Source organism: Electrophorus electricus, chromosome 5 (assembly GCF_013358815.1).
Source record: "Electrophorus electricus isolate fEleEle1 chromosome 5, fEleEle1.pri, whole genome shotgun sequence".
In the NCBI taxonomy this organism is placed as follows: domain Eukaryota; kingdom Metazoa; phylum Chordata; class Actinopteri; order Gymnotiformes; family Gymnotidae; genus Electrophorus; species Electrophorus electricus.
In genome coordinates, this window is record NC_049539.1 from 26,748,109 (window position 1) to 26,760,231 (window position 12,123).

The 12,123-nt window shown below is 37.4% G+C and overlaps 1 protein-coding gene and 1 non-coding gene across 2 annotated transcripts in view; both read left to right on the plus strand.

Moving 5' to 3' along the window:
• Positions 1–301: 301 nt before the first annotated feature.
• Positions 302–12,123, plus strand: part of LOC118241308 (NACHT, LRR and PYD domains-containing protein 12-like) — a 152,013-nt gene continuing 140,191 nt past the window's right edge. The window contains exon 1 of the mRNA XM_035525960.1: positions 302–311. The gene's annotated coding sequence lies outside the window, so the exon portion shown is untranslated. The remainder of the gene's footprint in view (positions 312–12,123) is intronic.
• On the plus strand, positions 10,666–10,737 carry trnaq-uug. The gene has a single exon. It is a non-coding gene; the product is annotated as a tRNA-Gln (tRNA).

The following is a 12,123-nucleotide window of genomic DNA, read 5'->3' on the forward strand; positions in this document are numbered from 1 at the left end:
GTGGAGATTTACTCTCGGCGCAGCCGCAAAACAAGTCCGTGTAGGCGGGACTGTGAAGCCATTGGCTGTGTAGACTGCTTAGTCTATGATTGGCTGCAGTAAAATGATGGACAGCTAACTTTGGCTGATGATTGTCTTAAAAAAAAATCGGTTGAGTAATTGGCTTCATACGAAAATGATTGACATGTGCTCTATTTACGCCCACTGGTGTTCCTGTAGTTCCTTCCTTCTCAAGAAAACGAAAGTATTTTCTGAACTGTCGCCATTATTGAAAGTTGGGCAGATATTTAAATAGTTTAAAATATTTCACGGTAAGTTCATCCTATTTCTTAAAATGCGATGTCGGTGCAGTTTAAACAACGTGTCTTGTAAGTACATAGTTGTGTGTTTAAATCGTAGGTCCACCCAAACGTGGATTAAATGTAAGATTAAAGTCCTGGTGAAGTTAACGGTACGCATCTAAAATGACGGACACTAAAATGGCCCAGTACGATCGCACAGTTATATTTTTAAAAATATTTAACTGGCTCAGATATACGTTGTCAATTATTGAAAATCTCGATTTTAAGTCGTAAATGCTCCCAGTTTAAACTCCTTTGGCCTAAACGTAAAGTTGCTGCTGTAACGTTTGTTTTTTAAAGTTAGTTTCCTGTTCAGTTTCGGCCATTTTTAGTGTTGTCCAAATGCTCAGTGGACAGTTCAGATTCCCTGTATAGTTAATTATCTGTATTATTAACTATAGTTTGGGATCGGACGGTCAACACTGACGTTTCTACGCTTGTTTGGAGTTTCTGAAGCGCAGCGTTTTGAAACACTGATCTGAAGTGTGGCTCAAAACGGCCATGTCACGTGACCACGGCTAAACGAAGCTTGTGTTTCTACAACTGTCATACAGAACCTGCCGCTCCTGTCTTTGACTGACAGTGTCTGAAACAAACCTGATCACACATCTGTCTCAGTCACAAACTCTATGAATGCTTAAAAGTCAAGAAAACACATCAAAACTTTGAGGGTTTTGTGAGAATAGAGAATTTGAGAGATGGAGAGATTCAGTGTTGTCTAGATAGAAGGTTACTGATAGGACATATTGAGTGATATGCTAATGAGAGACATCTAGTGAGCAGTAGGTAGGATAGATATAGTGACATTAATATATAGAAAGTATATGTAGAGAGAGATCCTCTGGTTTACTGACAGGAGTGATGTGCTGTACATCCACACATTTATATAATGGTAAAAACACCTGTGCATACCAGCAAAAAGTGTACTATGTGAATGAATCTTTTCCAAAACTGAGGAGGTAATTTGGGAAGAGAAGAAGCCCCCAAAACAGCAGAAGATCTAATATTTTATAATATAAATATAAATAATAATAAATATATAAATTGTTCCTTTATTTTACTTTATTGATCTTCATTATCCATAATCATAATTATCTACATTCACAACACTTCCTTCTGCTGTAGATGAAACCTGTTCCACACTGACAGTTCATTAAATAGGTCTGCACTTCATAGACTACAGAGTGCATGTGAACCCACACAACCCTACAGAGTTTATGTGAACCCACACAATCCTACAGAGTACATGTGAACCCACACAACCCTAAAGAGTACATGTGAACCCACACAACCCTACAGAGTACATGTGAACACACACAATCCATGTGGTTATTTATCCCAGTAAACATATTGGCCTTTTGTTAATAAATTATCTTTCTAAATGTCATGATTTACACATGAAACTGAAATAACACAAATTTGAAATACCTTACAGAACACAACAGAAAACAGAAACTTCATTTGTTTCTTTGTTTATTGTGATGATTTCTCTGAAATATTTATTGATCATATGTATTGATAACCTGGCATAACCCAGCAGAATAATATCTAGCCAAAGTAGTTCAGACTTTGTTGTTTCACAGAATAGAATCATCAAAATGTTAGCAAAAGTGGTCACTGTGGAGATCGTTGTCAGATTGCTTCTGTTCTAAAGGCCCAGAAGTGATGGAAGAATTATGAGTGAATATTATTTACTTTTGTTTTTCTATATAATATACTTATCCAGTTAAACATTGTCATTGGCTAAAGATATTGGTTGATTATCCAGTTAAACTCTGTGTCAGTGGCCAAAGATTAGGATTATGACCTTAATTATGATTATTCATAATTAATATTATTCATTAATCATAATTATTAATTATGACCTTCAGTAAGATTCATAAAACCAACCATACACCAGATTCAGAAAACCAGTCATATAAACTTAAGGTCAGATTCACATGCCAGAATACCTAGATCTGCAAGACTTTCCTGGAATACTGGATTTTAACCTTTCTTGTACAAAGTGTTCGCTTGGAAGCATTGCAACAAAACCAAACTCAAATAAGGAAAATATTCTTTATTAATTCTCATGAATCCAACAAGATATTTGATTGTGTGGACTATGAATCCACAGTGCCCCTTAGTGACTGTAACAGGTTCTTCAACCTGAACTGTTCTGAGTCCCTCTTTATAAATGTATGTTAACTTTCCTTGTCTTTGAAAGGCTCTGAGCGTGAGCAGAGACGGAGTCCCAGTATGGTGAATGCAGTTTACCTATGAATTAACCTGTCATTGCTGTATTCGCATATTAACCTTTATACTTGCTATTGTGTGATTACTTCTTCATTTCAAGTATAATAGACAGAGGAAGACTATTTTATCTATTAATATGAGAAGAGTTATAATATTTGTGTAACAATCATGTTTTCTCTTAATGAAAAATGTAACTGTTTCCTATATATAGTTATGAGCTTTATATTGGTGGTAAGAACTTTTTCTTTTCATTTAGAAATATGTGGACTAAGTGCTCAGGTGAAATTAGTGTGATAAAATTGTTCCCACCACAGACCTCTCTCGACGGAGACACACATTTATTAACGTAAAAAACAAAAGATAAACAACACATGTTAACGGCATTCACACGTAACATCCAGTACACCATGAACATCTACTGTGAACACACCTAACATGTAACATGAACAATGACCAACTGCAAACTACACACAAACAGGCATTTAAATACATACATAAATGAAACCAAGAACTGGGTGCAGGTGTGTGCTAAAAGGGGGCGTGGTTACAAACAAGTCAGCATGAACAGTTAACAGTGAGCCCACTGCACGCGGTGGGCCATACCACGTGATCAGTGGGAAGGGGAGTGTACCATAACAAGACGATTACCACCCAACCCCAAGTATCAATATATCAGTATGTGTTCCAGTTGTTTATTCCCCCTTTCTTTCCTTTTTACTATATTGAATTAATCGTGTCTTGTAAGCTAACTCGAGATAAATGCCTGACTGAATCAAAGCCTGAGACTGAGACAAAGGAATTATGAATATGCATGAACAGAGCTGTTGAGCCATTCCTTCCATGCTGCCCCCGAGATCAGTAGTTAAAAATCAATTCTCAGTATCAGACAGTCAGTTCAAACTCTACAAGAAGTAACTTAAAGGCTGCACCTCTCATGAGAAGAATTACATAATTATAACAGTGTTTTATTTTATATGTTTGTCTTAGACCCAGTCTGCAAATCTATCTAAACTCAATTCATTTGCTCTTCACTACACCGTCAACTTAATCATCTTCTTTTTGTTGTTGGTAGAATTAGGATTTGTTCTGTTTGGCCAACCATAATTAGTTTTAATCTAGCCAACCACCAGCCTTAGGTTTAAAACAGTCTACATCACCCGGCTACAAACTTGTATGCTTCCTGAAATACCTTTCCTAAATCTCAGGAACTTTGGCGAAGTTCAGGGCTTCCTGAACTTCCATTTTGCCATTTCGATAAAACTTGGGTGATGAGCTAGGGTCACTAACAGTGCAGAGAAAAGTTGGGAAATATGTGTGGCGTAAATTCATCCAGAATTCAGCCACTCCGAAGCTCTGCAACCTCTCCCTGAGCAGAGTAATCATCTGACCCTTCACTGACCCCAAAAGACAAGATTATCTACTTTATTCACAGGGTAAGCTCTGGGTGCCAACCATGAGCCATCATTCACATAAATAATTCTGTACTGATTTATATTTCTCCTGTTAGCTCAGATAGTAACCTCCGGTCTAAGCTCCCATTAGGATTTCCCAGATAGGTGTTCTTCCCTTTCAGACATTTTTACTCAATTCTCCCTAATTAATTAATTTAGCCATAGTTGTCTCTTGGCACGTTAGTGTTAGCTAAGTTGTGTGTGTGTGTGTAGGTCTGGGTCTCTTGGTTACTCAGTCCTCTTTATTGCAAGTCATCCTTCTCTATTAACTTATTTCAATTTATAATTTGTCTTTTTTTTCTTTCTTCTCTCCTTCCTTTTTCATTTGTCTGCAAGTCTGCTACTTGTCTTACAATGTCAAAGATTTGTATTATTCATTAATCAGTAAACTTCACATTTATTCATTAAGTTGGACATAATGGCAAGTATATCTGAAACAATGGCATTCAGTCCCTGCACAAAATATGAACTAATTTAATTTGGTAATTAATCAGTAATAATTGATAATCCTTTCCCTACATTTATGATCATGCCCCCTGTTAATATTTCATAAATGTATGTAATTTTGCTACAGCTGAATCCTGTAACACACTCTGTATGAGTGTGTATGTGTATGCTTAATTAAAAGGAGACATGGCTCCTAGCCATAGTACAGACTGTTCAAACTATCCTGACTCATGTATATGACATGCAGCCGTCTTCATTGTCTGTCTGTCTGTATGTGTATACTGTATATGACATACAGCCGTCTTCATTGTCTGTGTGTGTTTACACACATATTGCCACAATTAGGTCAATGCCTTGCCAATCTTTGTCCTGATGATGTTGGACAAGATAAAGTTATACACAAAAGATATTTTAAACATTTGTATAATATATTTGCAAGTACTACGGACACTGAATCCAGCGATACAGAAGACACAAAACATGTTTTTGTTATTTTGCTTGATGTAACAGTATACACATGCAGTTGTGATTACATCAATACAAGAAGAGCAAAAGCATTTTTTTGTTGTTTCTGTGGTGTAATAGTTAGCAATCTGGTCTTTGTCTCTGGTGATCCCAGTTCAACTCCTGGTGGAACCTATTGAATGCTTGTTGTTCCTTTCAGCTAGCAGGTACTTTCTTGTAGCAAGTTTTTTTAATGGCTGCAGCCTGTATTGATGGATCAGATTCGATTAACCTTTTGTGAGGATTTCTTAAATGCCTGTGATTTTGGAAAACTAAATGCTGATTATCCTAGCATAGGTTTCCACAGTGTAATGCTTAGTAAGCACTTTTCATTTTATATTGTCAGAGATCATGGCTCCGTGGCACCTTTCTAAACCTGGCTGACATTTTGAGATTATATGGGTTTTCTTGCTACAATTTATTGTAAAAATGTCTGTCACTTGACCAGATTACAAATATGAGACAAAGCAGTTGTTGCCACAATTAGGTCAATGCCTTGCCAATCTGTGTGCTGATGATGCTTGACTAGGTAAACTTACCAAATCATGTCTTACAAAAAAAAGACAGGAGATGTGATATATGCATTTTTTTGTTGTTTCTGTGGTGTAATAGTTAGCAATCTGGTCTTTGTCTCTGGTGATCCCAGTTCAACTCTTGGTGTAAGCTATTGAAGGGATCGGTGTTCCTTTCAGCTAGCAGGTACTTTCTTGTAGCAAGTTGTTTTAATGGCTGCAGCCTGTATTGATGGATCAGATTCGATTAACCTTTTGTGAGGAATTCTTAAATGCCTGTGATTTTGGAAAACTAAATGCTGATTATCCTAGCATAGATGGCATTAGGCTAAAGAGAATTCACGGCAGATAAATGATTCACCATCAATAAACGAAGACATCACACTTCATTTTTGTTCCTTCCATTAGGTACTGGGATAAAAAATTCATTCTGAATCCAGCAATACAGGCCACCCAGTTGCTTGGTTAAGGTTCCATGGTGTAATGGTTAGCCCTCTGGACTCTGAATCCAGTCATCTGAATTCGACTCTCAGTGGAACCTGCTGAAGTCCCTGTTACCTTGTTTCTGAGACAACATAAAACCAGACCTATTAATTTCATAATGGAAAGGTCTGGATTCTGAAGCCACCAGTGCAAACATGCTGTCTTGTTGGTTATGGAGTAAAGGTAAGCATTGTGGACTCTGAAATCAGCTATAAGGAAGAAGGGTTGTATTGAAGTTTCCACAGTGTAATGCTTTGCACGCACTTTTCATTTTATATTGTCAGAGGTCATGCATCCGTGGCACCTTTCTAAACCTGGCTGACATTTTGAGATTATATGGGTTTTCTTGCTACAATTTATTGTAAATGGCAAAAATGTCTGTCACTTGACCAGATTACAAACATGAGACAAAGCAGTTGTTGCCACAATTAGGTCAATGCCTTGCCAATCTGTGTGCTGATGATGCTGGACAAGGTAAACCTACCAAATCATGTCTTACAAAAAAAAGACAGGAGATCTGATATATGGAAAGCACTCTGCCATATACAGATTACAAACATGAGAAAAGCAGTTGTTGCCACAATTAGGTCAATGCCTTGCCAATCTGTGTCCTGATGATGTTGGACAAGATAAAGTTATATAAACGGAACTCATGTCTTACAAAAAAAAGACAGATGTGATATATGGAAAGCACTCTGCCCTCTGAATCTAGCAATACAGAAGAGAAAACATTTTTGGATTTGTTTTATGATGGAAGTGAAAGCACTGTGGACTCTGAATCCAGTGAAACACAAGACAATAAGGCTCAATTTGTTGTTTGCAGATTGTGATTGTAAGCAGGCTTGACACTAAATCCGGCAAAATTAAAGACACAAAAGATATTTTAAACATTTGTATAATATATTTGCAAGTACTACGGACACTGAATCCAGCGATACAGAAGACACAAAACATATTTTTGTTGTTTTGCTTGATGTAACCGTATACACATGCGGTTGTGATTACAGCAATACAAGAAGAGCAAAAGCATTTTTTTGTTGTTTCTGTGGTGTAATAGTTAGCAATCTGGTCTTTGTCTCTGGTGATCCCAGTTCAACTCTTGGTGGAACCTATTGAATGCTTGTTGTTCCTTTCAGCTAGCAGGTACTTTCTTGTAGCAAGTTTTTTTAATGGCTGCAGCCTGTATTGATGGATCAGATTCGATTAACCTTTTGTGAGGATTTCTTAAATGCCTGTGATTTTGGAAAACTAAATGCTGATTATCCTAGCATAGGTTTCCACAGTGTAATGCTTAGTAAGCACTTTTCATTTTATATTGTCAGAGATCATGGCTCCGTGGCACCTTTCTAAACCTGGCTGACATTTTGAGATTATATGGGTTTTCTTGCTACAATTTATTGTAAAAATGTCTGTCACTTGACCAGATTACAAATATGAGACAAAGCAGTTGTTGCCACAATTAGGTCAATGCCTTGCCAATCTGTGTGCTGATGATGCTGGACAAGGTAAACCTACCAAATCATGTCTTACAAAAAAAAAGACAGGAGATGTGATATATGCATTTTTTTGTTGTTTCTGTGGTGTAATAGTTAGCAATCTGGTCTTTGTCTCTGGTGATCCCAGTTCAACTCTTGGTGTAAGCTATTGAAGGGATCGGTGTTCCTTTCAGCTAGCAGGTACTTTCTTGTAGCAAGTTTTTTTAATGGCTGAGCCTGTATTGATGGATCAGATTAGATTAACCTTTTGTCAGGAATTCTTTAATGCCTGTGATTTTGGAAAACTAAATGCTGATTATCCTAGCATAGATGGCATTAAGCTAAAGAGAATTCACGGCAGATAAACGAAGACATCACACTTCATTTTTGTTCCTTCCATTAGGTACTGGGATAACCAATTAATTCTGAATCCAGCAATACAGGCCACCCAGGTGCATGGTTAAGGTTCCATGGTGTAATGGTTAGCACTCTGGACTCTGAATCCAGTCATCTGAGTGTGACTCTCAGTGGAACCTGCTGAAGTCCCTGTTACCTTGTTTCCGAGACAACATAAAACCAAACATATTAATTTCATAATGGAAAGGTCTGGATTCTGAAGCCACCAGTACAAACATGCTGTCTTGTTGGTTATGGAGTAAAGGTAAGCATTGTGGACTCTGAAATCAGCTATAAGGAAGAAGGGTTGTTTTGAAGTTTCCACAGTGTAATGCTTAGTAAGCACTTTTCATTTTATATTTTCAGAGGTCATGCCTCCATGGCACCTTTCTAAACCTGGCTGACATTTTGAGATTATATGGGTTTTCTTGCTACAACTTATTGTAAATGGCAAAAATGTCTGTCACTTGACCAGATTACAAACATGAGACAAAGCAGTTGTTGCCACAATTAGGTCAATGCCTTGCCAATCTGTGTGCTGATGATGCTTGACTAGGTAAACTTACCAAATCATGTCTTAAAAAAAAAAGACAGGAGATGTGATATATGGAAAGCACTCTGCCATATACAGATTAGAAACATGAGACAAAGCAGTTGTTGCCACAATTAGGTGAATGCCTTGCCAATCTGTGTCCTGATGATGTTGGACAAGATAAAGTTATATAAACGGAACTCATGTCTTACAAAAAAAAGACAGATGTGATATATGGAAAGCACTCTGCCCTCTGAATCTAGCAATACAGAAGACAAAACATTTTTGGACTTGTTCTATGATGGAATTGTAAGCACTGTGGACTCCAGTGAAACACAAGACAATAAGGCTCGATTTGTTGTTTGGAGATTGTGATTGTAAGTAGGCTTGACACTGAATTGCATGTACCATTTACACTGCATCCAGCAATACAGAAGACACAACACATATTTTTGTTTCCTTCTTGATGTAAGGGTATACACATATGGTTGTGAATACATTAATGTAAGAAGACCCAAAGCTCACAAATTGGTTCAATGATGTAATGGTTAGCACCCTGCACTTTGACTCCAGTGATTTGAGTTCAACTCTCAGTGGAATCTGTTGTATGCTTCTTGTTCTATTCAGCTAGAAGGTGACTTATTGCTGCAAGTTCTTTTATTTTGCTGAAGCCTTTATCGGTGGACCAGGTTTGATTAACTTTATGCCAGAATTTTCTGAATAGCTGTCATTGTGGAAAAGTGTGTTCTGATAGTCCTCGCATATATGACATTATGTAAACATAATTTGGTCAAAGAAATGATTCGCCAACAATATCAGAAGACACAACAAATCTTTTTGATTCCTCCATTATATAATGGTATTCACAGTTGGAACGATAAGCACTCTGGACTCTGAAGCCAGCGTTACAGTATACACAAAAGGTCTTATTGTTGGTTCTATGGATTAAAGGTAAAATTTGTCAATCTGAATTCAGGCATACAGAAGAAAGATACAACAATTATTTTTTGATTCCTCCATGATATAATGGTATTTACAGTTGATTCTGAATCCAGCAGTACAGAAGACTCACATCTCTCTTTTTGGTTGCATAGTATATTGTTTTCCACTCTGGACTCTGAATACGGTAATTTGAGTGTCATACAGTGGATCCAGTTGAATTGTCCCTGGTCTCATTTCTCAGACACAACCAAAGCTCTTTCTTTTTTTTGATGAAGGAATGATAAGCTCTCTGGACTCTGAAGCCAGCGTTACAGTACACACAAAAGGTCTTATTGTTGGTTCTATGGATTTAAGGTAAGCCTTGAAGATCTGAATTCAGGCATACAGAAGAAGGATTACAGCAGTACAGAAGACTCACATCTCTCTTTTTGGTTCCATAGTAAATTGTTTTCCACCCTGGACTCTGAATACGGTAATCTGAGTGTCATACAGTGGATCCAGTTGAAATGTCCCTGGTCTCATTTCTCAGACACAACCAAAGCTCTTTCTTTTGTTTCATGACGGAACGAAAAGCACTCTGGACTCTGAAGCCAGGGTTACAGTACACACAAAAGGTTTTATTGTTGGTTCTATGGATTAAAGGTAAGCCTTGTAGATCTGAATTCAGGCATACAGAAGAAAGATTATTTTGAAATTTCTATGGTGTAATGCTTAGTAAGCACACTTCATTTTGTATGATCTGAGATCAAGTCTCCGTAGATCCTGTATAGACCTTGAAGACCTTTTGCGATTATTTGAGCTTTCTTGCTGCAAGGTATTGTAAATGGCTGGACTGTCCGTCACTTCAACAGATTTCATACATGAGACAAAGCACTTGTTGTCAATATTACATCAATGCCTGTAGTTGTGGCAACCTGCATGCTGATGAACCTGGCAAGGTGGTTATATAAACGGCCCTGATGTAAAAGAAAGAAATGAACATCAATGTGAGATGTGATGAATGGAAAGCACTTTGCCCTTTCAATCCAGCAGTACAGAATAAAAAACTTTTTGCTTGTTCCATGATGCAATTTTTAGCACCGTGGACTCAGAATCCAGTGAAACGCAACACAAAAATGATCATTCTGTTGTGTACAGATTATAATGTTAAGCAATCTAGACTCTGAAACCAGTGAAACAGAAGACACAACATATATTTTATCAGTTTGTATGATATAATTGCATGTACCATTTATGCTGAATCCAGCAATACAGAAGACACAACACATATTTTTGTTTCCTGCTTGATGTAAGGGTATACACATATGGTCAATACATTAATGTAAGAAGACCCAAAGCTCACCAATTGGTTCTATGGTGTAATGGTTAGCACCCTGGACTTTGACTCCAGTGATCTGAGTTCAACTCTCAGTGGAACCTGTTGAATGCTTCTTGTTCCATTCATACAGAAGGTGACGTCTTGCTGCAAGTTCTTTTATTTTGCTGAAGCCTTTATCGGTGGACCAGGTTTGATTAACTTTATGCCAGAATTTCCTGAATAGCTGTCATTGTGGAAAGGTGCATTCTGATGGTCCTCGCATATATGACATTATGTAAAGATAATTTGGTCATAGAAATGATTCGCCAACAATATAAGAAGACACAACAAATCTTTTTGATTCCTCCATTATATAATGGTATTCACAGTTAGAATGATAAGCACTCTGGACTCTGAAGCCAGCGTTACAGTATACACAAAAGGTCTTATTGTTGGTTCTATGGATTAAAGGTAAAATTTGTCAATCTGAATTCAGGCATACAGAAGAAAGATACAACAATTATTTTTTGATTCCTCCATGATATAATAGTATTTACAGTTGATTCTGAATCCAGCAGTACAGAAGACTCACATCTCTCTTTTTGGTTGCATAGTATATTGTTTTCCACTCTGGACTCTGAATACGGTAATTTGAGTGTCATACAGTGGATCCAGTTGAATTGTCCCTGGTCTCATTTCTCAGACACAACCAAAGCTCTTTCTTTTTTTTGATGAAGGAATGATAAGCTCTCTGGACTCTGAAGCCAGCGTTACAGTACACACAAAAGGTCTTATTGTTGGTTCTATGGATTTAAGGTAAGCCTTGAAGATCTGAATTCAGGCATACAGAAGAAGGATTACAGCAGTACAGAAGACTCACATCTCTCTTTTTGGTTCCATAGTAAATTGTTTTCCACCCTGGACTCTGAATACGGTAATCTGAGTGTCATACAGTGGATCCAGTTGAAATGTCCCTGGTCTCATTTCTCAGACACAACCAAAGCTCTTTCTTTTGTTTCATGACGGAACGAAAAGCACTCTGGACTCTGAAGCCAGGGTTACAGTACACACAAAAGGTTTTATTGTTGGTTCTATGGATTAAAGGTAAGCCTTGTAGATCTGAATTCAGGCATACAGAAGAAAGATTATTTTGAAATTTCTATGGTGTAATGCTTAGTAAGCACACTTCATTTTGTATGATCTGAGATCAAGTCTCCGTAGATCCTGTATAGACCTCGAAGACCTTTTGCGATTATTTGAGCTTTCTTGCTACAAGGTATTGTAAATGGCTGGACTGTCCGTCACTTCAACAGATTTCATACATGAGACAAAGCACTTGTTGTCAATATTACATCAATGCCTGTAGTTGTGGCAACCTGCATGCTGATGAACCTGGCAAGGTGGTTATATAAACGGCCCTGATGTAAAAGAAAGAAATGAACATCAATGTGAGATGTGATGAATGGAGAGCACTTTGCCCTTTCAATCCAGCAGTACAGAATAAAAAA